Here is a 25,452-nt window from a genome sequence, read left to right as displayed (position 1 = left end):
GACCTGTTGAGTTCCTCCAGCACTTTACGCTTTCAGCAGCTGCAGTTTCTGGGGCCCCCAGTTTGCATCCACATTGTAAGGTTATTTGGCTACTAATTAGTCTCTAGTGGGTAGCCGTGTGGCGGATATCGGGGATGAGAATGTGTACTGAATACAACGGGATTAGTGTAGGGATGGTGTACATAGGGGTAACGTAGGCGCCATACCCGACAACAGGCCCGGCTCGGAGAGGAGGGAGATGGGCGGAGGGCCGCTAAGCCGACCGGTTGCGCCTTGGAGCACAAGGTCGCTGGAAGCCATGCAGCAGCCTGAGGCTCAGCTGGGCCGGGCGCCGCTCCAAGAGGCCGAGCACGTGGCCCGCACGTGGCCTACAGCGGTGGGGGACACCGCGGCTACGCTTGGACAGACCGACCGTGCAACACCACCAGGACAACAGACCCGCACTTACAACAACTGGGACTTGAAAATGGCGCCAAACTGCCGACTCTGTCTACCGTCTCAGTGTACCACGGCTGTACACTGGAACTGCCTCTGAGATGCTTATCTAAGAAGTATCCAAATGTTGATGTTTCATGATACTTGTACTGAACCGTGTACAAAAATGAATTTGTTACACACAACAAATAAAGTACCATGGAACCATTGTAAATGGGTGCTTGATAGTTGGTAGAAAGGGTCATTCTCTGTGCTCTATCAAGTCAAGTCAAGTCAATTGTATTTGTATAGCACATTTAAAAACAACCCACGTTGACCAAAGTGCTGTACATCAGTTCAGGTACTAAGAACGAACATACAATGGCACACAAACATAACAGCACATACATAAACAGTTCACAGCGCCCCCTCAGAGGACCTCAAACGCTAGGGAGTAGAAATAGGTTTTGAGCCTGGACTTGAAGGAGTCGATGGAGGGGGCAGTTCTGATGGGGAGAGGGATGCTGTTCCACAGTCTAGGAGCTGCAACCGCAAAAGCGCGGTCACCCCTGAGTTTAAGCCTAGACCACGGGATAGTGAGTAGCCCCAAGTCGACCGACCTGAGGGACCTGGAGATAGAGTGGTGTGTTAGAAGATTTATGATACAGGGGGAGGGGCAAGCCCGTTTAGGGTTTGTATGTGAATAGGAGGAGCTTGAAGTTGATTCTGTACCGTACTGGGGGCCAGTGGAGAGAGACCAGAATCGGGGTGATGTGGTCCCTTTTACGGGTACGCGTCAGGAGTCTATCACTCTATAATCTGCCCCTTGGCACCTTTTCTTAGGTTTTCTTGACACACACAAACACGCACAGTAGTGAAAAATGCCAATCTCTCTTACAAAGCAATGAGCCACAATCTCTTCATAGGTTCAAAAGTTATAGGAAACGAATTAGGCCATTAGGCCCATCGAGTCTATCTTTCCCTCATAACCCCATTCTCCTCCCCATAATCCCCGACACCTGTACTAATCAATAATCTATCTATCTCTGCTTTGAAAATACCCAATGACTTGGCCTCCACAGCCGTCTGTGGTAATGTATTCTGCAGATTCACCACCCTCTGATGAAATAAATTCCTGTTCACCTCCTCTCTATTATTATTATTATTATTATTATTTCGTGTCATCACACAGCTGTTTGCGCAACGTCAGTATATCCCCCACTCCAGCATGTTGGATTTGCTCCTCCCCACGCCTGTCCGCAGTCTGTTGACACTGTGCCAGGTTATCCATGGTTGGTCGGGAACCTGATGGGAATTTCTCAGAGGGGTCGATTGCCAATGTGACAATGGAGATGTGAATGTCACCTCCTTTCTGAAGGTACACCCTTTAATTCTGATTCTGCGCCTTCCGGCCCCTGACTCTCCCACTAATGGAAATATCCTCTCCACTTCTACTCTATCTAGGCCTTTCACTAATCGGTGAGTTTCATTGAGCCTCCCCCGCCCCACCCTCACCCCTCCAAATTGGGATGATCAGCCAAGTTACTTTTGCAACGTTTGAGAAACCTTTGGACAGATTCATGGATAAGACAGGTTTAGAGGAATATGGGCCAAACCCAGGCAGGTGGGACTCATGTAGATGGGGCTTGTCGGTCGGCATGGACAGGTTGGGCCGAAGGGCCTGTTTCAACGCTGTATGACTCTAAGATGTTTAGAGATAGGGGCCAAATAGAAGCGAACACACTAAGATACAGAGAAATCATGATCTCACTGAATAGTCAAGCAGAGCGTTTGACAGCACTAGGCCTGTACTGGCTAGAGTTTAGAAGGATGAGGGGGGACCTTGTTGAAACTTACCGAATAGTGAAAGGTTTGGCTAGAGTGAATGTGGAGAAGATGTTTCCACTAGTGGGAGAGTCTAGGACTAGAGGTCATAGCCTCAGAATTAAAGGGCGTTCTTTTAGGAAGGAGATGAGGAAGAATTTCCTTAGTCAGAGGGTGGTGAATCTGTGGAATTCTTTGCCACAGAAGGCTGTGGAGGCCAAGTCAATGGGTATTCTTAATGCAGAGATAGATTCTTGATTAGTACGGGTGTCAGGGTTTATGGGGAAAATGCAGGAGAATGGGGTTAGGAGGGAGAGATAGATCAGCCATGATTGAATGGCGGAGTAGACTTGATGGGCCGAATGGCCTACTTCTCCTCCTATCACGTGATTTTATGACCTTATGAGAACCAAAGGCTGAATGATCAACATAAGCCAAACCCTTCCCCTTTCCTTTTAGCTGGGTTACACTTTTGGCTTCACATTTTCACACGCAGAAACGGAAACAACTGTTCATTCACCAATAAATATTGATCACTTTCTGCTTGTCCCTTAACCGTGTTTTATTTTGTTCATTTTTATCTATTCTTTTAAGGCAGCCAACAGCTATTGGCAGGGACTATCGCAACGTTCAATAAACATTTAGACAGGTGCATGGATAATGTAGGAACTGCAGATGCCGGTTTACACCGAAGATGGACACAAAATGCTGGAGTAACTCAGCGGGACAGGCAGCATCCCTTGAGAGAAGGAATGGGCGACGTTTCGGGTCGAGACCCTCCTTCCGATTCAAAAATATCATGGATGGGACAGGTTTAGAGGGATATGGGCCAAACGCAGGGACGTGGGACGAGCGTAGATGGGACATGCTGGTGTCGGTGTGGACAAGTTGTGCCGAAGGGCCTGTTTGAACGTTGTATGATTCTATGACAGCAACTGCGTTAAACTAAAGGAAACCGATCACAAACATCTGTGAGACACTACCTTTAATATGTGGATACTTGGCTGCAACTATTAACCGGAGAGAAGACATGGGCGACGTTTCAGGTCGAGATCTTTCTTCTGAAGTCTGAAGAAGGGTCTCGACCTATTCCTTTTCTCCAGAGATGCTGCCTGACCCAGGGCCATTTTTACAGCATTATGGGCCCCTACCAAAGCAGTGTACTGGGGCCCCTACCGTTACTCTCCCCCACCCCCTTTCCCTACCAGCCCCCCCCCTGTCGTGCCGGCGAAAAGCACTTACCGAAAAGCACTTAGCGATGGACTTGGGGTGCTACATTGTTGCAAAAAGCACTTACAGATCGCTGTGAGAAGCACTTCGTGACCGAAAATGTTGCGAAAAAAGCACTTATTGAACCTACATTTTTAAAGTAGTATTTATTTATTGCAAGTCACTTAACATACACGGATCAGCATGGGGCCCCTATGCTCGTGGGGCCCCCGGGCAAGTGCCCATCAGGCCCATGCGTTAAGACCCTCTGAGCAACTCCAGCACTTTCTGTCTACGGTGTAAACCAGCGTCTGCAGTCCCTTCCTGCACCTATTCACTTTATATTAACGCCAGCAGCTCCCATTTTATTATCTTCACTGTATTTTTTTTTTTTTTAAACGTGGTGATATGTACTGTTAAAAATAACGTTTGTGTGGGCGTGTAAGATAACCGGGCTGCCAGCTTCGCCGGCTTCTGGCATTACTTTTCAGCGTTTCCCCACCCACTTCGTCATGTCAGTGCCTGACACTGACTAACTAACTAACTAGCTGCAAGTCCCAGCGCCTGGGCGCAGAGTGTCAGGAGAGGCGATTGTCACCGGCACCAGGTGGAAAGGCAGGCCAACTTTGACACAAGGGACTTGCAAATGTTATTCCCTTTTCCCTCACTCCCTAAAACGACCAACAGAACACCCAAATACCCCGCGTTGGCCCTGACCGCGGGTGCATCTGGATCTCAGTGGTGTTTACTGCCATTTTAGAAGCTGCGGCCATTCGCAGGCAGCCAGCTGTGTGTGTCTCTCTCTCTCTCTCTCTCTCTCTCTCTCTCGCTCTTTCTCTGTGTCTGTCTTTCTCTCTCTCTGTCTCTTTCTCTCTCTTTCTCTCTCTTTCTCTCTCTCTCTCTCTCTCTCTCTCTCTCTCTCTCTCTCTCTCTCTCTCTCTCTCTCTGTCTCTCTCTCTCTATATATCTCTCTCTCTGTCTCTCTCTCTCTATATATCTCTCTCTCTCTGTCTCTGTCTCTCTCTATCTCTCTCTCTCTGTCTGTCGCTCTCTCTCTCTCTCCACCGCGTCTGTCTCTGTCAGTCTGTCTGCCTCTCTCTCTCTTCCTCCCTCTCCCTCTCTCTTCCCCTCTCCCCCTCTCTCCCTCTCTCTCCTTGCCTCTCTCTCTCTCTCTCTCCCCCTCTCTCCCCCTCCCTCTCCCTGCCTCTCTCTCTCTCTCTCTCTCTCCGCGTCTGTGTCATTGCGTGTGTGTGTGTGTGTTTGGGGCAGGCTCCGCTCCCAGAGTCCAGCTCCTATCTCATAGCACGCCCATTCACTAGCTGTTGCCAACCCTAAAACCAGTCCAGTGTCAATCTGTTACCCTAAAACACAAATCCACCTTTAAAAAAATATATATATAAAGAGAGGGAAGTAACCAGGAAACAACCAGCTGGAATAGAAACCTGCAGTTTTGTATTCGGGCCTGCAGAAGGCCCAGCTATCAGAGTGAGGGCTTCGATTTTAATAAATCCAGCTCGCCTATTCAAACACGATTGTATAATCCTATTTTTTAAAGCAATCGACCACATCCTCTTACTTTATTTTATGCCCTCCAATCAGTCGTTCGCCAAGCCACGAATTAACCACTTCACCACAAGCGATGACAGCTGGGGTCGATTTCGCTACATTCGCCAGCTCGATACATTTTTAAAATTTAAGTATGTGTGTCCCTCCCCCCGCTCTTCGAAAAAAAAAAGATACGTTTTCTGTTACAAGAGCCGACAACATTCGGTGGATGGAAACATTGTTGCAAGGCGCTGGTTGGAAACATTGTTGCAAGGCGGGGAATGGTAACATTGTTGCAAGGCACCGGATGGAAACATTGTTGCAAGGCGGGGAATGGTAACATTGTTGCAAGGCGCTGGTTGGAAACATTGTTGCAAGGCGGGGAATGGTAACATTGTTGCAAGGCACCGGATGGAAACATTGTTGCAAGGCAGTGAATGGTAACATTGTTGCAAGGCGCTGGTTGGAAACATTGTTGCAAGGCAGTGAATGGTAACATTGTTGCAAGGCGCTGGATGGAAACATTGTTGCAAGGCGTCGAGTTGCAACAGCGAAAACAGACGCAAGGCACAAGGAAAGGCAGGCACACACGCCACACAAGGCACTCACCCCAACTCCAGCGAGTTCCTGCAACGTCTGGGGTCGCCAGTTCCGAGGTGATCATGCTATTTTGAAATAGTCAAGTCAAGTCAAATTCGAATTAGAGTTCGCGGCCACAGAAAAGCCTCTGCTGTCGTTTTGTAGGAGGCCGTGGGGGAAGTGGGGAGGAGGAATAATAATAATAATAATAGTAGTAAGAAGAGGAAGCGATTGTGGGTAAAGGTTGCATTTCCTCTCAGTGTTTGAGACTCTGCTCTCTCTGCTCCCACCGCTCAATACCAGCCTCGCTGCTTCCTCGCCGTCTCCCAGTTGCAGGTTAATTTCTCCTGGTTGATCTCCCCTGGTCGGTATCACGGTGCCCGCTGTCTCCGGGGGGGTTTCTCCAGCTCGGGAGAGAAAGGCTTGGAGGCTTTCCTCGCCCCTATTCCCTGACCCACGCCTGGTCAGGACTTTAAGGATTCTCCCCCCCCCAACCTATTTTTTTTTAATGTTATTTTTGTTTTGCTTCACGCTCTCCCTCTATCCCTCGCCCCCACATGAGCGGCAAGGAGTCTCCACAATCTCTCCATCGCTCAACAACTCTCCACTGAGTTGTTTTCTGCCGGGTTTCTCCCCCGCCCCTCTCTTCTCCGCCCCCTTTCTCTCCACTAATCGACCCCCTCCCTCCCTTCCTCCCTCCCTCCCTCCCCTCCCCTCCCAGCCGCGGTTTCCAGGAGCTGTCAGACGTCTGCGGGATTCCTCGGTGCCCTAAACACGCCTCCCCTGTTTCACTCGCAGCGTTACGATGGAGATTCGTAAACAACAGCCACCTCGCCTCTTTAAACCACATTGCGCTATCGTGGACCACTATCTCTTGCCACCCCCCGCTGTCGGTCGGTAGAGTTGGACGTGTTACAAGAACATATTACAAGTGGGAGTGTACGAGAGGCTGCAGATGCTGGATTCTGGAGCATAAAAGCACACTGCCGGGGCAACAAAATGTGCAGGAAGCAACTGCGGATGCTGTTTCACACCGAAGATAGATAGGCACGAAAAATGCTGGCGTAACTCAGCGGGGCAGGCAAAAGAAGGGTCTCGACCCGAAGCGTCACCGAAAGAAGGATGAGAGGGGATCTTATAGAAACATATCAAATTCTTAAAGGATTGGACAGGCTAGATTCAGGAAAAAATTTGGGGGAGTCCAGAACCAGGGGTCGCAGTTTAAGAATAAGGGATAGGCCATTTAGGACTGAGATAAGGAAAAACATTTTCACCCAAAGAGTTGTGAATCTGTTTTGTCGACCAGCATCTGCAGTTCCTTGCGTCAATAATGTCAAGGCATTGGCGTTTAAAATAATCTTCAGAAATACCTCCCTCAGATCTAATTTTTCCTTGGAGATGTTAATCCTAAAATAGCCGGGAGTTTGAATGAGAAGTAAAGAACAGGAATTGTGAAACGTTTCTATGAATCTCTGTGACGCCCTTGTTATTTTAATACCTCCGTGTCAGGATTACGCGGAATTGTAACAATGGATATTTGACAGGTTAATTACACTGTGCTTGACTAGATGAGAAAGAGGAACATTAAACCGAGCTTGGACTTTCATTGCAAATTTGGTGTGATAGAAATTCAAGGTTTGAAGTTTATTGTCAAAATGTACCAGTCCAGGTACAGTGGAATTCAAATTACCATACAGCCATAATAAATCAAAAGCAACAAGACGCACAACTACATAAAAGTTAACATAGACATCCGCCACAGCAGATTCCCCACAGTCCTCACTGTGAGAAAGCCATTGGAATGTTGGCCTTCATAACAAGAGGAGTTGAGTATAGGAGCAAAGAGGTCCTTCTGCAGTTGTACAGGGCCCTAGTGAGACCGCGCCTGGAGTACTGTGTGCAGTTTTGGTCTCCAAATTTGAGGAAGGATATTCTTGCTATTGAGGGCGTGCAGCGTAGGTTTACTAGGTTAATTCCCGGAATGGAGGGACTATCATATGTTGAAAGACTGGAGCGACTAGGCTTGTATACACTGGAATTTAGAAGGATGAGAGGAGATCTTATCGAAACGTATAAGATTGTTAAGGGGTTGGACACGTTAGAGGCAGGAAACATGTTCCCAATGTTGGGGGAGTCCAGAACCAGGGGCCACAGTTTAAGAATAAGGGGTAGGCCATTTAGAACGGAGATGAGGAGGGGCTTTTTCAGTCAGAGAGTTGTGAATCTGTGGAATTCTCTGCCTCAGAGGGCAGTGGAGACCAATTCTCTGAATGCATTCAAGAGAGAGCTGGATGGAGCTCTTAAGGATAGCGGAGTCAGGGGGTATGGGGAGAAGGCAGGAATGGGGTACTGATTGAGAATGATCAGCCATGATCACATTGAATGGCGGTGCTGGCTCGAAGGGCCGAATGGCCTCCTCCTGCACCTATTGTCTATTGTCTATTGTGATGGAAGGCAATAAAGTCCAAACTGCTTCCTCTTTTATTCTTGCGCGGTCGGGGCAGTCAAACCATCCACAGTCGGGGTGATCGAAGCCCCCCGTAGCTGGCGGTCGAAGCCCCCGCGTCGGGGCGATCGTAGCTCCCGTGGCTTGGAGTTCCCAAAAGTCGATCTATAACTTCGAGTTTAGTTCGACATAATTCTAGATAAACCAGCATGAAGAAAGGGCGGCACGGCAGCACTGAGGCAGAGACACTGCCTTGCAGCGCCAGAGTTGATCCTGGGTTTGATCCTGATTACAGGTGCCCTCTGTGCGGAGTTTGTACTTTCTCCCCGTGACCTGCGTGGGTTTTCTCCGGGTGCTCCGGTTTCCTCCCACGCTCCAAAGCCGTGCAGGTTTGTAGGTGAATTGGCTTCGGTAAAAATTGTAAATTGTCCCCAGCGTCTCGTGGAGTGATCGCTGGTCAGCGCGGACTTGATGGGCCGAAGGGCCTGTTTCCACGCTGTATCTCTGAAGTCTAAAGCAAAGTCTAAGATTATCAAACCTAATTGCTGAGGCATGGAAGCAAAGTTAGAAAAGCAACAAGTTTCATCACAGAAGAATAGCCCATGCCTGACACATCCCTAACAGTACAGTGTAAGATTTATAGAGTCAGACAGCACAGAAACAGGCTCTTTAATTCACATGCACAAGAATATACAAAGCACAGAGGGCTACAGATTATATGTAGGAAGTTGCAGTTGGTTCATCTTAGACGAGAAGATATAGGAGCAGATTTAGGCCATTTGGCCCATCGAGTCTGCTCGGCATGTCTGATCTGTTTTCCCCTCTTAACCCCATTCTCCTGCCTTCTCCTCGTAATCTTTGATACCCTTGCTAATCAAGAACTGGTCAATCTCCACTTTAATAATGCCCATTGACTTGACCTCCAACATTGTCTGTGGAGTTCATAAATTTTATAAGTTCATAAATTTTAGGGCAAAGTTTGGGCCATTTGTCCCATCGAGTCTGCTCTGCCATTCGACCATGGGTGATCTATCTTTCCCTCTCAACCCCATTCCCCTGCCTTCGCCCCACAACACCCTTACTAACCAAGAAACTGTCAATCTCTGAAAAGTTCACAAGTTCTAGGTGTAGAATTAGGCCATCTGGCCACAAGTCTTTTAAGGATTAAGATGGTGCATAATCCAGGGAACTCTCTGTGGAATTCTCTGCCTCAGAAGGGCAGTGGAGGCCAATTCTCTGAATGCATTCAAGAGAGAGCTAGATAGAGCTCTTAAGGATAGCGGAGTCAGGGGGTATGGCCTACTGCTGCACCTATTGTCCCTTGTCTATTGTCTAATGATCTGCAATCATTCAATACAATCGCTCTACTCTTTTACACCACTGCTACCTACACACTGTGGACGGCTCGATTGTAATCATGTCGAGTCTGTCCCCGAATGGATAGCACACGACAAAACTTTTCACTGTACCTCAATGCATGTGACAATAAACAAAACTAACCTAAACTGAAGAAGGGTCAATAGACAATAGGTGCAGGAGGAGGTCATTTGGTCATTTGAGTCAGCACCACATTCACTGTGATCATGGCTGATCATCCACAATCAGTACCCTGTTTCTGCCTTCTCCCCATACCCCCTGACTCCGCTCTCCCAAGAAGGGTCTCGACCCGAAACGTCACCCATTCCTTCTCTCCAGAGATGCTGCCTGACCTGCTGAGTTACCAGCAGTTTGTGAATAGATACCTCTGCTATCTTTAATAGCTCTATCTAACTCTCTCCTGAAAGCATCCAGAGAATCGGCCTCCACTGCCTCCTGAGGCAGAGAAATCCACAGATTCGCAACTCTCTGAGTGAAAAAGATTTTCCTCACCTCCGTTCTAAATGGCCTACCCCTTATTCTTAAACTGTGGCTCCTGGTTCTGGACTCCGCCAACATCGGGAGCATGTTTCCTGCCTCTGGCGTGTCCAATCCCTTGATAATCTTATATGCTTCAATAAGATCCCCTCTCATCCTTCTAAATTCCAGTGCATACAAGCCCAGTCGCTTCATTCTTGACCTAAAACGTCACCCATTCGTTCTCTCCAGAGATGCTGCCTGTCGCTGCTGAGTTACACCAGCATTTTGTGTCTACCTTCGATTTAAACCAGCATCTGCAGTTCTTTCCTACGCATGGACTAAACTAAATGGCATTTTTGAATCTGCTTCCACCACCACCCCTGGCACCACACTCCAAGTCAAGTCAAGTCAAGTCAAGTTTATTTGTCACACACACATAAATGTGCAGTGAAATGAAAGATTACCCACAGTCCAACAATAAGAGCAATAAAAATAAGCAATAACACACACAATCAAACAAAAAGAAACATCCATCACAGTGAGTCTCCTCCAGTCCCCTCCTCACTGTGATGGAAGGCCAGAATGTCTTTTCTCTTCCCCTGCCGTCTTCTCCCACGGTCAGGCTGTTGTAGTTCCCATGTTCCAGGCCGCGCCGGACGGTGAAAGGTCCATAGCGGGCCGACCCAAGCCCCGCGATCCGGGGCGGGCGAAGACGCCACCGCTGCCGCTGCCGCTGCACATCGGGGCGGTCGGGACTCCCGACATTGAAGCCCCCGCCGGGCAGAGAAAATACCGTGGCCTATTTCAGGCCACGCCGGACGGTGAAAAGTCCACTAAGTCACATAAGCTTAGCAGCGACGTGAGAAAAGATCAGGGCGTGGTACTAAGCAGAATATTTTAATGCATTAACAATGCTCTATCTGATTTCAAAGTTGGTTTGCATATTTCTCTAAAGAAAGGTTTACTGAAAAGAATTTGGCAGGAACCAGCAGGATATTGATGGGGCAGATTTGCCTACCAGCTTTACAATGTGTGTTGGCAACCGGTCTAAACTTACAGGTTTTAACTAATCCAGTTTTGCTCGTTTTGCATCGAATCCCATTTTACCTGTTTCCAACACTACAGGTCAGGTTAAAACTACCTGTGTAGTGGGTCTGGACACAGTAGGAATCAGGCAAGACGCCAGGTAGGTATTAACAGTAATTTAATGCAGCAACAGAACATCCACTCTCTTCAGTCTCAAGCACGAGTTAACTCTCTAGCCCCTTCAGGCAAACCCCCTAGCACTAGTCCCTCCCCCAGCTCTGTCCAACCCATGCCGAGGGGGGTGATCCAGGAAGTGGCATAATCCCCGGGTACCGTCACACCTTCGTTATATTTTCACAGACCACAAGAGGGCATAGGATTAAGGTGAGGGGGGAAAGATTTAATAGGGCTTTAATAGGTCATCCATTAATGACTTGGATGAAAGGATTAAAAGTACCATTAGCAAATTTGCAGATGATACAAAGCTGGGTGGTAGTGTGAGTGTAATGTCCCGTCAGATCTGTTAGTCTTGTGTCATGTTCTGTGTTTAGATTCTCATTTCAGGTCCCTTGACTTCCTGCCATTGTAATTGTCAGCCCCGCCTTGATTGTTTCCACCTGTGTGCCCTTACCTCATGTATATATAGTCCACACCTCCCTTTGTCCTGTGCCAGTTCGTATTGTGATTCATGTGCTCTGATTCACGTGCTCTCGGTCGTAGTATAGCTAGTAAGTAATTTTTGTAACTAATGTTTTTGTAGCTGAGTAAGTTTAGAGTTTTTGGTTCGAATCGCAGTGTTCTTTAATGTGAAAATTAAAGAACGCCTTTATTTTCTCCAAATTGACTCTTGTGTGTGAGTCGTGCGTTTGAGTCCAGTTCCTGTGTGCCCCAGAGCATAACAGGGAGCTGTGAGGAAGATGCTATGAGGCTGCAGGGTGACTTGGACAGGTTGTGTGAGTGGGCGGATGCATGGCAGATGCAGTTTAATGTGGATAAGTGTGAGGTTATCCACTTTGGTGGGAAGAATAAGAAGGCAGGTTATTATCTGAATGGTGTCAAGTTAGTTAAAGGGGACGTACAACGAGATCTGGTTGTCCCAGTGCATCAGTCACTGAAAGGAAGCATGCAGGTACTACAGCAGGCAGAGAAGAAAGCCAATGGAATGTTGGCCTTCATAACAAGAGGAGTTGAATATAGGAGCAAAGAGGTCCTTCTGCAGTTGTATAGGGCCCTAGCAAGACCGCACCTGGAGTACTGTGTGCAATTTTGGTCTCCAAATTTGAGGAAGGATATTCTTGCGATTGAGGGCGTGCAGCGTAGGTTTACTAGGTTAGTTCCCGGAATGGCGGGACTGTCATATGTTGAAAGACTGGAGCGGCTAGGCTTGTATACACTGGAATTTAGAAGGATGAGAGGGGAGCTTATCGAAACATATAAGATTATTAAGGGGTTGGACACGTTAGAGGCAGGAAACATGTTCCCAATGTTGGGGTAGTCCAGAACCAAGGGTCACAGTTTAAGAATAAGGGGTAGGCCATTTAGAACGGAGATGAGGAAAAACTTTTTCAGTCAGAGTTGTGAATCTGTGGAATTCACTGCCTCAGAAGGCAGTGGAGGTCAATGCTCTGAACACATTCAAGAGAGAGCTAGATAGAGCTCTTAAGGATAGTGGAGTCAGGGGGTATGGGGAGAAGGCTAGAACGGGGTACTGTTTGAGAATGATCAGCCATGATCACATTGAATGGTGGTGCTGGCTCGAAGGGCCGAATGGCCTCCTCCTGCACCTATTGTCTATTGAACCTGAGGTCCTGTTCCCCGCGCTGCATCTCTAAGCGAAGAAGTTGGTTAATTACTCTTCCATGCATTTTTACAATGTGGGAGGAAGGAGAACCCAGAGGAATCTCACTCAGGAGACACAGGGAGAACGTGCAAACTCCACACAGGCAGAACAGGAGTCAGGGTTGAACCTGGGTCGTTCCACCTGCAACATCACTTTGCCATCCGTTGCATCTGCAAGCTGCCTGTATAATTATTTCATAACTTCACTCCCGAAAGGGCTGTGTAGCGATTATAAGGATGCACTTTGAAAGGAATGTCATTAATTCCTCTGTTGGAAGGAACTGCAGATTTAGATTTTTTTTCTTCAGATTTAGAGATACAGCGCAGAAACAGGCCCTTTGGCCCACCGGGTCCGCGCCGCCCAGTGATCCCCGCACATTAACACTATCCTACACCCACTAGGGACAAATTTTACATTTGCCCAGCCAATTAACCTACAAACCAGTACGTCTTTGGAGTGTGGGAAGAAACCGAAGATCTGGGAGAAAACCCACGAGGGTCACGGGGAGAACGTACAAACTCCGTACAGACGGCGCCCGTAGTCAGGATCGAACCTGAGTCTCCGGCGCTGCATTCGCTGTAAGGCAGCAACTCTACCGCTGCGCCACCGTGCCGAACAGATGCTGGTTTAAACTGAAGATAGACACAAAAAGCAGGAGTAACTCAGCAGGACAGGCAGCATCTCTGGAGAGAAGGAACGGGTGACGATTCGGGTCGAGACTGAAGAAGGATCTCGACCCGAAATGTCACCCATTCCTTCCCTCCAGTGATGCTGCCTGTCCCGCTGAGTTACTCCAGTTTATTGTGTCCATCGTAATTAATTCCAGTATCAGCGACATAACATGGATTTAAAGGTAACATTCTCTCTTTCTCTCTCTCTCTTTCTCGCTTGTTTTACACGTTTGACAGCATCATTTGTTTAGAATCAATTTTGAAGCCTTGAACCTCAATAACACTCTAGTGTTTTAATCCTGTCTGCATTTCATCATGGATTATAAAGCATTCACTGATTTATAAATTATGCACTCTTTTTCAAAGTACGGTTATCAGATTGGCATTGTTTAGTTTTTCTACTTCCTTTTTTTAGACAATAGACAATAGGTGCAGGAGGAGGCCATTCGGCCCTTCGAACCAGCACCGCCATTCAATGTGATCATGGCTGATCATTCCCAATCAGTACCCCATTCGTGCCTTCTTCCCATACCCCCTGACTCCGCTATCCTTTTCATAGAGTGATACAACTTGGAAATATGCCCTTCAGCCCAACCTGCCCACACCGACCAACATGTCCCAGCTACACTAGTCCCACCTGCCCGCGTTGGGAAACCTGTCCTATCCATGTACCTGTCTAACTGCTTCTTAAACGTTGGGATAGTTCCAGCCTCAACTACCTCCTCTGGCAGCTCGTTCCATACACCCACCACTCTCTGTGCGAAAAAGTTACCCCTCATGTTTTCAAATACACAGAACGTGATGTTAAAATCCAAAGTGCCAACTCTTAACTTGCTCTTGGTGGTGATGGAAGGCTTAAGAACTTACCTAGGCTCCTCTGATGTTGAGAAAGGCTGGACAGACACGTCATTGGGAATATCTTTCCCCCTTCACCTTAAACCTATGTCCTCTGGTCCTCGATTCACCTACTCTGGGCAAGAGACTCTGTGCATCTACCCGATCTCGATGGGCCGAATGGCCCAATTCTGCACCTATCACTTATGAACGACATACCCGAGAGCAAAGTAATGCAGATGCTGGAAGTCTGAAATTAAAACAGAACAAAGAAATGGAAATATTCTTCAGGTCAAGTCTCGGGAGAGATAAATAGATTTCAAAAACACCAGGCTTAGAGAGAGATATGGATCAAAAACGGGCAAATGGGACAAGCTTAGATGGGCATCTTGGTTGGCATGGAATAGTAGGGCTGAAGGGCCTGTTTCCACGCTATGTGACAGACAATAATCCAATTAAAGAAAAAGACAATCGAGCCGTCCACAGTGCAAAGATAAAGGATAAAGAGGACAACATTTAGTGCAAAGATATAACATTGAAGTCCAATTAAGTCTGAATAACGGGTGGTTCTAGCGGTGCAGCGCGAGAGTTGCTGTCTTACCCGCGCCAGAGACCCAGGTTCGATCCTGACAACGGGTACATGTTTTCCCTGTGACCACGTGGGTTTTCTCCGGGTGCTCCAGCTTCCTCCCACATTCCAAAGATGTGCAGGACTGCGGGTTCATTGGCTTCTGTAAATTGTTCGTCCTATGTAAGATAGAACATGTAAGATAGATATGGGCGGCACGGTGGCGCAGCGGTACAGTTGCTGCCTTACAGCGAATGCAGCGCCTGAGACTCAGGTTCGATCCTGACTACGGGCGCCGTCTGTACGGAGTTTGTACGTTCTCCCCGGGACCTGCGTGGGTTTTCTCCGAGATCTTCGGTTTCCTCCCACACTCCAAAGACGTACGGGTATGTAGGTTAATTGACTGGGTAAAATGTAAAAATTGTCCCTCGTGTGTGTAGGATAGTGTTAATGTGTGGGGGTCGCTGGGCGGCGTGGACTCGGTGGGCCGAAGGGCCTGTTTCCGCGCTGTATCTCTAAATCTAAAAATTAGTGTACGGGTGATCGCTCATTGGCGTGGACTCAGTGGGCTGGAGGACCAGTTTCCACGCTGTGTCTCTAAACTAAACTATGGTTCAAAGGTCTCCAATGTGGTTGATGGGAGGTCAGGACGTACTTTAGCTGATGAAAGGACTGTTCAGTTGCCTGATAACAGCTGGGAAGAAACTATCCCTGAATCTGGAGGTATTTGTACACATCTTAAGTGATAGTGTAATGAATTGTTATGCTGGTGCTAAAGGTGATATCATTATTAATGGCCATGTGGAGGATGGAAACGTGAGCCATTATGATCCTGATGGTTAAATTGTTAATTTGTTATGTGTGTTTGTGACCAGTTCAGCATTGTTGTTGCTGTTGTTATTTCTTTAGATACCACAGCTGCCTGGATTAATTTAGTTTGGAGATGCAGCGCGGAAAACAGGCCTTGCGGCCCACCAAGCCCGCGCCGACCGGCGTTTCCCGTACACCAACACTATCCTACACACACTAGGGACAATTTACAATTTTACCGAGGCCAATTGACCTACAAACCTGTAGGTCTTTGGAGTGCGGGAGGAAACCAGAACACCCGGAGAAAACCCATGTGGGTTTTAGACAATAGACAATAGACAATAGGTGCAGGAGTGGGCCATTCGGCCCTTCGAGCCAGCCCCACCATTCAATGTGATCATGGCTGATCATTCTCAATCAGTACCCCGTTCCTGCCTTCTCCCCATACCCCCTGACTCCGCTATCCTTGAGAGCTCTATCCAGCTCTCTCTTGAATTCATTCAGAGAATTGGACTCCACTGCCTTCTGAGGCAGTGAATTCCACAGTATCACAACTATCTGACTGAAAAAGGTTTTTCATCATCTACGTTCTAAATGGCCTACCCCTTATTCTTAAACTGTGGCCCCTGGTTCTGGACTCCCCCCCCAACATCGGGAACATGTTTCCTGCCTCTAACGTGTCCAACCCCTTATAGGGCGGCACGGTAGCGCAGCGGTAGAGTTGCTGCTTTACAGCGAATGCAGCGCCTGAGACTCAGGTTCGATCCTGACTACGGGTGCTGCACGGTAAGGAGTTTGTACGTTCTCCCCGTGACCTGCGTGGGTTTTCTCCGAGATCTTCGGTTTCCTCCCACACTCCAAAGACGTACAGGTATGTAGGTTAATTGGCTGGGTAAATGTAAAAAAAAATTGTCCCTAGTGGGTGTAGGATAGTGTTAGTGTGCGGGGATCGCTGGGCGGCACGGACTTGGTGGGCCGAAAAGGCCTGTTTCCGGCTGTATATATATGATATGATAGCCTTATATGTTTCGATAAGATGAGATAATTTTTCGGAGAGAATGTACAGACTCCATGCAGACAGCACCTGAGGTCAGGATGGAACCCGGGGGTCTCTGGCGGTGCGAGGCAGCAACTCTACCGCTGCGCCACCGTGCCGTCCCGTGTTACTGAGGTCGTCCGCATCGTGTGATCGCGTGTGGATTAAACCAGCATCTGCCATCTTTTGTTTCTGCTCTCTGCCTGTGGTGCAACTGCAAGTACAGACATGCACACAGTCAGGGAATTTTGCTTCAAAGCAATCGCGGAGAGTGGCAGCTTCCCTTCCCTTGCGTCTCTTCAAAGTTGATGAATCAGGCCTTTATCGATTTGCCATCTAGCACTTTTATTTAGTTTCGCTTAGAGATATAGTGTTGAAACAAGCCCTTTTTGTCCCTGCTGACCAACAATCACTGTGCACTGGTTCATAAGTTCATAAGTTGTAGAAGCAGAATTAGGCCATTCGGCCCATGAAGTCTACTCTGCCATTCAATGATGGCCGATCTGTCGTTCCCTCTCTACCCCATCCTCCTGTGTTCTCCCCGTAACCCCTGACACCCGTACAAATCAAGAATCTATCAATCTCCACCTTATAAATATCCACTGACTTGGCCTTCTGTGGCAAAGAATTCCAGTGTGGTTCTATCCGACACACAAAGGACAATTCACAGAAGTCAATTAACCGACCGACGTGTACGTCTTTCGAATGTGGGAGGAGACCGGAGATTCTGGAGAAAATGCACGTTCATTCTGCACCGGTGGTCAGAATGGAACCCGGGTCTCTGGAGCGGTAAGGCAGCAACTCGCTGCCTTACGCTGTACTGCTGCACCACCATGCCACCCAAAAATTTCCCAGGAAGAAAAAAGTGCTTGTGAGTTCAAGGCTGGAAAGGACCTACTTGCTCATCGGTCATAGACTAGTTTAACCCTCATACTCGACGCTAACTTTTCAGAAGACTTCAAGCTGAAGCCAATGCGTGTTTATTGCATAGAAACACCATGAGGGGATTATAAAAAAAATGCATCTGCCTTCCAAGGCAAATGCATTTGGAAAGCAAGCCACAAGGTCTGGATGACAACAGATATTTTCACACAGCGAGGACACAAAGTGGCGGAGTAACTCATCGGGTCAGGTGGCATCTCTAGTGGACAGGGAGAGGTGACGTTTTGGGTCTTCAAACTGATTGTTGGGGGAGTGGGGGGTCGGGGATGGGTGGAGAAGAAAGCTGGGCGAGGCAAGGCAGGCAATAGGTTGACGCAGGGTCTAGGAGGATGGTTGGAAGAGGCGGCACGGTGACGCAGCGGTAGAGTTGCTGCCTTACAGCACCAGAGAAACGGTCCGATCCTGACTATGGGTGCTGTCTGTGCGGAGTTTGTACGTTCTCCCTGTAACTGCGTGGGTTTTCTCCGGGTGCTCCGGTTTCCACCCACATCCTGAAGGAGTGCAAATTTGCCGGTTAATTGCTTTCTCCAAATTGTCCCTGGTGTGTGTAGGATTGAACTAGAGTACGGGTGATCGCTGGTCAGCGTGGACTCGGTGGGCCGATTGGCCTGTTTCCACGTTGTACCTCTAAACTAAAACTATTCATGTTCTCCAGTGATGCTGCCTGACCCGCTGAGTTCCTCCAGCACTTTGTGACCTTACTCTGTGCTGGAGTATTTATGTACTTCTGCATTAAGTTTGCCAACTGTCCCATATTAGCCGGGACATTCCGTATTTTGGGCTAAATTGGTTTGTCCTGTACGGGACTGCCCTTGTCGTCCTGTATTAGGCCCGGGGGGCGATGTAGGCCCGACACTGTAGGTCCGGACAGTGTAGGAAAAAAACTGCAGATGCTGGTTGAAATCGAAGGTAGACACAAAATGCTGGAGTAACTCAGCAGGTCAGGCAGCATCTCGGGAGAGAAGGAATGGGTGACTTTTCGGGCCGAGACCCTTCTTCAGACTGAGGAAGGGTCTCGAACCGAAATGCCACCCATTCTTTCTCTCCAGAGATGCTGCCTGACCCGCTAAGTTACTCCAGAACTCTGTGTCTACTTCCGGACAGTGTAGGCCCAGAGGTCCGGGCGCTGCCTAATGGAGGTTGTGTAGCAACCCGCCTCCCGGCCCGGTCGGCCGCCGTTGGTGGAGCGGGAGCACGTGGCCGCTGGCTGGGTGAGGTCACGTGGGGCACGGGGCGGTGAGCTCACCTTGTCCCTTATTTGGGTGTGAGATAGTTGGCAACCCTACTCTGCATCCACCATATCAACCTAGGCCCTGATTACGGCCTTGTAATCTCTCCAAACTCTCCTTCCTAGTTTGCATTCTGGCCAATTGCTCTGTGTGGGTTTTTAAAAATCTGTTACATATTTATTTGAGAGATGGTTTTGGCAAGTTCGCCTGTAATGGCTGGAAGCATTAAACTATGATGAGGGATGCTGTGAATGCACAATAATTACCCAGTGCGATGCAAGAATAATAATCAGTCGCAGATGATTTCCCAGAGCTGCACAGTAAGTGTACGCATGCCAATGTGTAGGAAGGAACTGCAGATACCCAAGATTGACACAAAATGCTGGAGTAACCCAGTGAGACAGGCAGCACCTTTGGAGAGAAGGAATGGGTGACGTTTCTGGTCCAGCCCTTCTTCAGACTGAGAGTCAGGGGAGAGGGAAACGAGAGATACAGGCAGTCTTTTTTTTTAGAGATACAGCGAGGAAACAGGCCTTTCGGCCCACCGAGTCCGCACTGTCCAGCAATCCCCGCACACCAACCACTATCCTACACACACTGGAGACAATCTACACATACACCAAGCCAATGAACTTACAAAACCTGTACGTCTTTGGAGTGTGGGAGGAAACCGAAGATCTCAGGAAAAAGCCCACAGGGAGAACTGGCCCAGCGTACAACGTACAAACTCCACACAGCCAGCACCGGTGGTCAGGAAGGTACCTGGGTCTCTGTTGCTGTAAGACAGCAACACTACCTCTGCGCCACTGTGCCACCAGAAACATATGTGTGTGCCTGTGCAGGAAGGAACTGCAGATGCTGGTTTAAATCGAAAATAGACACAAAATGCTGGAGTAACTCAGACTAAAGAAGGGTCTCGGCCCGAAACGTCACCCATTCCTTCCCACCAGTCATGCCGCCTGTCCCACTGAGTTACTCCAGCATTTTGTGTCTCTTTGTGCGTACATATTTAGTACGTAGGTTGCAGGCTTAAAATCAAGAGAAGTGGATGAGTTTCTGTACTAAGTCGTCTTTTGGTTGGAGTTGATGAAAGCTAGTAAGTTTATCAGTGTCTGTGGGTGGTTCTTTATTAAGATTCTTTCAGTAATGGTCGCACTCTAGTGGTTACTCTGGGAAGGGCAGAATATGTTGCACACTTGGAAGCAGCTCAATGTGAAGTAAACATAATGATTAACTACAAGGCAGATGAGATGAAAAAAAGCCTCAGCATTTACACATGAATATTGCATTCTAACAATGTTGAAAGACTGGAGCGACTAGGTATGTTGAAAGACTGGAGCGACTAGGCTTGTATACACTGGAATTTAGAAGGATGAGAGGGGATCTCATCGAAACATATAAGATTATTAAAGGGGTTGGACACGTTAGAGGCAGGAAACGTGTTCCCAATGTTGGGGGAGTCCAGAACCAGTGGCCACAGTTTAAGAATAAGGGGTAGGCCATTTAGAACGGAGATGAGGAAAAACGTTTACAGTCAGAGAGTTGTGAATCTGTGGAATTCTCTGCCTCAGAAGGCAGTGGAGGCCAATTCTCTGAATGCATTCAAGAGAGAGCTAGATAGAGCTCTTAAGGATAGTGGAGTCAGGGGGTATGGGGAGAAGGCAGGTACTGATTGAGAATGATCAGCCATGATCACATTGAATGGCGGTGCTGGTTCGAAGGGCCGAATGGCCTACTCCTGCACCTAATGTCTATTGTCTATTGTCTATCCCAGTGAATAGACTTTGACACAAAACACTTTAGATACACCACAGAAGCAGGCCTTCGGCCCACCGAGTCCGCGCCAACCAGCGGTTACCTGGTGCACTAGCACTATCCTACACACGATGAACAATTAATCTACAAACCTGTAAGTCTTTGGAGAAAGGGAAGAAACCGGAGCACCCAGAGAAAACCCATGCGATCACAGGGAGAACGTACAAACTCTGTATAGACAGCTCCCATAGTCAGGATCGAACCCGGGTCTCTGGCGCTGTAAGGCAGCAACTCTACCGCTGCGCCACCGTGCCGCCCCACTCTTTTCAACCTTGCAGGGCTGCAACAGCAATAGTATTTAGCACAGCAAAATTAGTTTAGTTTTTTTATATTATTGTCACATGCAGTGAAAAGCTTTTGTTTGCATGTTATTTAGTCAAAGAAAAGACTAAAGAAGGGTCTCGATCCGAAACATCACCCATTCCTTCTCTCCACTGATGCTGCCTGTCCCGCTGAGTTACTCTGGCATTTTGTGTCTATCCAGACTATACATCAATACAGTCAAGCCATCCAAGGATAAAGGTACAACATTCAGTGTGAAATATTGTTTGTACGAATATGGATGCCAAGTTAATTCTGGAGATATTATGAAGATATTATTGTTGTTTGTTGTAGATAATATGTTATGTTGAGTTACTCTAGCACTTTGTGCTTAACATAAGACACCAGCATCAGCAATTCTCTAAAGAAAATCAAAGGTTAGTGATGTAAAAACACACAGTAACTACAGGCTAATTTAAAACGTGTAGCCAATTTATTTCACGTGCTTTCTTCTGAATGTTCAGGAAGTAAATAAATGCTCACAGTGTAATGCAGTACACACAGAAAGATGATGAAAACAGGTTAATGGCACGGTGGCGCAGCGGTAGAGTTGCTGCTTTACAGCACCAGAGACCCCGGTTCGATCCTGACTACGGGTGCTGTCTGCACGGAGTTTGTGTGTTCTCCCCATTACCTGCGGGAATTCTTTCCAGGTGCTCCGGTTTCCTCCCACACGCCAAAGACGTGTAGATTTGTAGGCAAATTGGCCTCTGTAAATTGTAAATTGTCCCTAGTTGCGGTGGTCGCTGATCGGCGTGGAGTCAGTGGGCCGAAGGGCCTGCTTCCGCTCTGTATCTCTAAACTAAATTAAATTAAATATAGTATAAGAAAATAACTGCAGATGCTGGTACAAATCGATTTATTCACAAAATGCTGGAGTAACTCAGCAGGTCGGGCAGCATCTCGGGAGAGAAGGAATGGGTGACTGAAGAAGGGTCTCGACCCGAAACGTCACCCATTCCTTCTCCCCCGAGATGCTGCCCGACCTGCTGAGTTACTCCAGCATTTTGTAAATTAAATATAGCACTGGGCACAATGGAATAGAATTATCTTCTATATCTGAAACCGTGCATTAATATCAGAGAAACAGATTTGTTCACAGTGGTCAAGGGTTTGTGGCTCAGCAATATTTTTAATCACTACACTTTACATAATACTTTACAAAAATCAACAAAGCATACAATATCCCACATAGGATGTTACAAGTAAGGACAGAAAATACCAGGGATAGTTATCAGGTCAGGTAGCATCTGTAGAGAGGGAAACAGGATCAATGTTTCGGCTCGATGGCCTTTCATCATAAATGGTTCCCTTAAGGGCGGCACAGTGACGCAGTTGGTAGAGTTGCTGCCTCACAGCACCAGAGCACCGGTTTCCACCCACACTCCAAAGATGTCGAGGTTTGTAGGCTGATTGGCTTCTGTAAATTTTTTTAGATTTAGATTTAGAGATACAGTGCGGAAACAGGCCCTTCGGCCCACCGAGTCCGCGCCGCCCAGCGATCCCTGCACATTAACACTATCCTACACACACTAGGGACAATTTTTACATTTACCCAGCCAATTAACCTACATACCTGTACGTCTTTGGAGTGTGGGAGGGAACCAAAGATCTCGGAGAAAACCCACGCAGGTCACGGGGAGAACGTACAAACTCCGTACAGACGGCGCCCGTAGTCAGGATCGAACCTGAGTCTCCGGCGCTGCATTCACTGTAAGGCAGCAACTCTACCGCTGTGCCACCGTGCCCGCCCCCGTGTGCAGGATGGTGCTAGTGTACGGGGTGATCACTGTTTGGCACGGACACGGTGGGCCGAAGGGCCTGTTTCCGCGCTATATATCTCTAAACTACGGCACGACGGTAGAGTTGTTGCCTTACAGCGCCAGAGAGCCGGGTTTGATCCTGACTACGGGTGCTGTCTGTATGGAGTTCTTTATGTTCTTCCCGTGACCCTGTGGGTTTCCTCCGGGTGCTCCGGTTTCCCTCCAAGGACGTACAGGTTTGCAGGTTAGCCACCATTGTAAAACTGACACTAGTGCTGGTGTACGGGGTGATCGCTGGTCGGCGCGGACACAGTGGGCCGAAGGGCCTGTTTCCGTGCTGTATCTCTAAAGTCTAAACTATGCTAAACAATATTGCCACTGTACTAGAAGGCAATCTCACTACTGAGCACATTGACTGCAGCTTGCAACCTTGATTTCTAATCTTTGTTTCTTAAATGCAAATGCTAACAAACATGCTTAATTTGCAGCAATTAGTGATACAGAGACACAAACACATCGTGCTCGAGTCATTATGCCTGCATTCAGCGCTAGCTTTCTCACGCTGTCCACGGAGCTGAGGTACATTTAAAATGCCTGGGGCCGAATTTTGACCAATGGCTCTGTTCTTACTTCCGTCCTGTGATTTATTAGCTTTTAGAAATGAGTAAAATAAACGCATCATGATTTTTGGTGGCACGGTGGCGCAGTGGTGGAGTTGCTGCCTTACAGCGCCAGAGACCCGGGTTCGATCCCGAATACGGGTGCCGTTTGTACGGAGTTTGTACGTTCTCCCCGTGACCTGCATGGGTTTTCTCCGGGTGCTTCAATTTCCTCCCACACTCCAAAGGCATACCAATCAACAGTAACAGTAAAGGAAAAACACAGTAAATGATGGGAATCATCCTTATCTTTATTTTTATTTATAATGAATGTCTCTTGCTATCCACTTTGCTGCCGTAACACTGCAAATTTCCCCGGTGCGGGACAAATAAACGAATATATTATTATTATTGTAGGTGAATTGGTTTGGTATAAATGTAAATTGTCCATAGTGCATGTAGGATAGTCTAAGTGTACGGGGATCGCTGGACAGCACGGACTCGCTGGGCCGAAGGGCCTGTTTCATCCAGGTATCTCTAAACTGAACTGAACCGTGTAGGATGGAACTGCAGATGCTGGTTAGAAGCAAAGATAGACACAAAAAAATGGAGTAATTCAGTGGGGCAGGCAACATCAGAGATAGACACAAAATGTTGGCGTAACTCAGCGGGTCAGGCAGCATCTCGGGAGAAACGGAATATGTGAAGTCTCGGGTCGAGACCCTTCTTCAGACTGAGAGACTGGGGAGAGGGAAAATAGAGGTATGAGAAAGTTCAGAACAAATCAGAAAGAATTAAAAGAATGAGGGTCATCGAATTTTGCCCATAAGGGGCACAGGGATCACATCACATTCCGTGACACAAGGCAGTGCTGTACTGGCAGGGGACTTGACTGTGAGTTGGGCCAATAACTTGGATAATCTAGTGAGGTATAGTTTGACCATCTTTGATGCTTATCTGAACCCTGTTGCCTATCTACCACCCACTGTGTCTGTGCCAACCAGTGACCCCTGTACACTAGAACCATCCTACACACTAGGGCCCGTGTACAATTTTTACCAAAGCCAGTTAACAATAGAAACAATAGACAATAGACAATAGGTGCAGGAGTAGGCCATTCGGCCCTTCGAGCCAGCACCGCCATTCAATGTGATCATGGCTGATCATTCTCAATCAGTACCCCGTTCCTGTCTTCTCTCCATACCTCCTGAGTCCGCTATCCTTAAGAGCTCTATCTAGCTCTCTCTTGAATTCATTCAGAGAATTGGCCTCCACTGCCTTCTGAGGCAGAGAATTCCACAGATTCACAACTCTCTGACTGAAAAAGTTTTTCCTCATCTCCGTTCTAAATGGCCTACCCCTTATTCTTAATCTGTAGCCCCTGGTTCTGGACTCCCCCAACATTGGGAACATGTTTCCTGCCCCTAACATGTCCAACCCCTTAATAATCTTATATGTTTCGATGTGATCCCCTCTCACCCTTCTAAATTCCAGTGTATACAAGCCTAGTCACTTCAGTCTTTCAACATGCGACAGTCCCGCCATTCTGGGACTACGCTGCACGCCCTACAAACCTACAAATTAACCTACAACCCTGTATGTCATTGGAGTGTGGGAGGTAACCGGAGCACCCGGAGAAATCCCACGCGGTCACGGGGAGAACGTACAAACTCCATACAGACAGTAGTCAGGATCGAACCTGGGTCTCTGGCGCTGTAAGGCAGCAACTCTACCGCTGTGCCATGAGAAACGTCCTGTGTTCATTATATGGTGCAGGAAGAAGCATTTTACTGAGGCCCAGATGAATTAGATTCTATTGCACTTAATTAATCAATCACATGCAATATTTTCCCAAATGTAAAATGTTGAATGTGCCTTCTAACTGAGGATCTAAAGGGCATGATTAATATTGATGATGTTGATATTTCTAATGGTGGTGATTGCAGCTTTTTGAGTGACCACCCTGTCGCATCTTCTAATTACGTGCACTTTGCCTCTTTGAATGATGATTTTGTTGGTGTTTTCACTGGTGGTGTTACTAACTACTTCACTGGGGCCTTGAACGATGCTCCTGCTGTGATTTTTCATGCCGATCCAATTGGACCTTTGAAGAAGGACCCCTCCGCGTCTGTGAGGTGTTCCCAC

At 47.7% G+C, this 25,452-nt stretch overlaps 1 protein-coding gene and 1 long non-coding RNA gene across 4 annotated transcripts in view; one reads left to right on the top strand and one right to left on the bottom strand.

The window, feature by feature from the left end:
- elk4 (ETS transcription factor ELK4) overlaps positions 1-6,189 on the bottom strand; it is a 45,046-nt gene extending 38,857 nt beyond the window's left edge. For 2 of the 3 annotated variants that reach the window (XM_078420899.1, XM_078420898.1), the window contains exon 1: positions 5,602-6,189. The gene's annotated coding sequence lies outside the window, so the exon portion shown is untranslated. Of the gene's footprint in view, positions 1-5,023; positions 5,168-5,601 lie in introns of all 3 variants that reach the window. The other variant, XM_078420900.1, reaches the window with a different exon arrangement.
- A 14,842-nt stretch (positions 6,190-21,031) lies between these two features.
- The window catches only part of LOC144605526 (uncharacterized), a 30,446-nt gene continuing 26,025 nt past the window's right edge, over positions 21,032-25,452 (top strand). The window contains exon 1 of the long non-coding RNA XR_013548862.1: positions 21,032-21,146. This is a non-coding gene — a long non-coding RNA (uncharacterized LOC144605526). The remainder of the gene's footprint in view (positions 21,147-25,452) is intronic.

This window comes from Rhinoraja longicauda, chromosome 24, assembly GCF_053455715.1.
Source record: "Rhinoraja longicauda isolate Sanriku21f chromosome 24, sRhiLon1.1, whole genome shotgun sequence".
NCBI lineage: Eukaryota > Metazoa > Chordata > Chondrichthyes > Rajiformes > Arhynchobatidae > Rhinoraja > Rhinoraja longicauda.
Note: the sequence above shows the minus strand (reverse complement) of the source record. Positions and strands in the feature narration are given on the sequence as shown.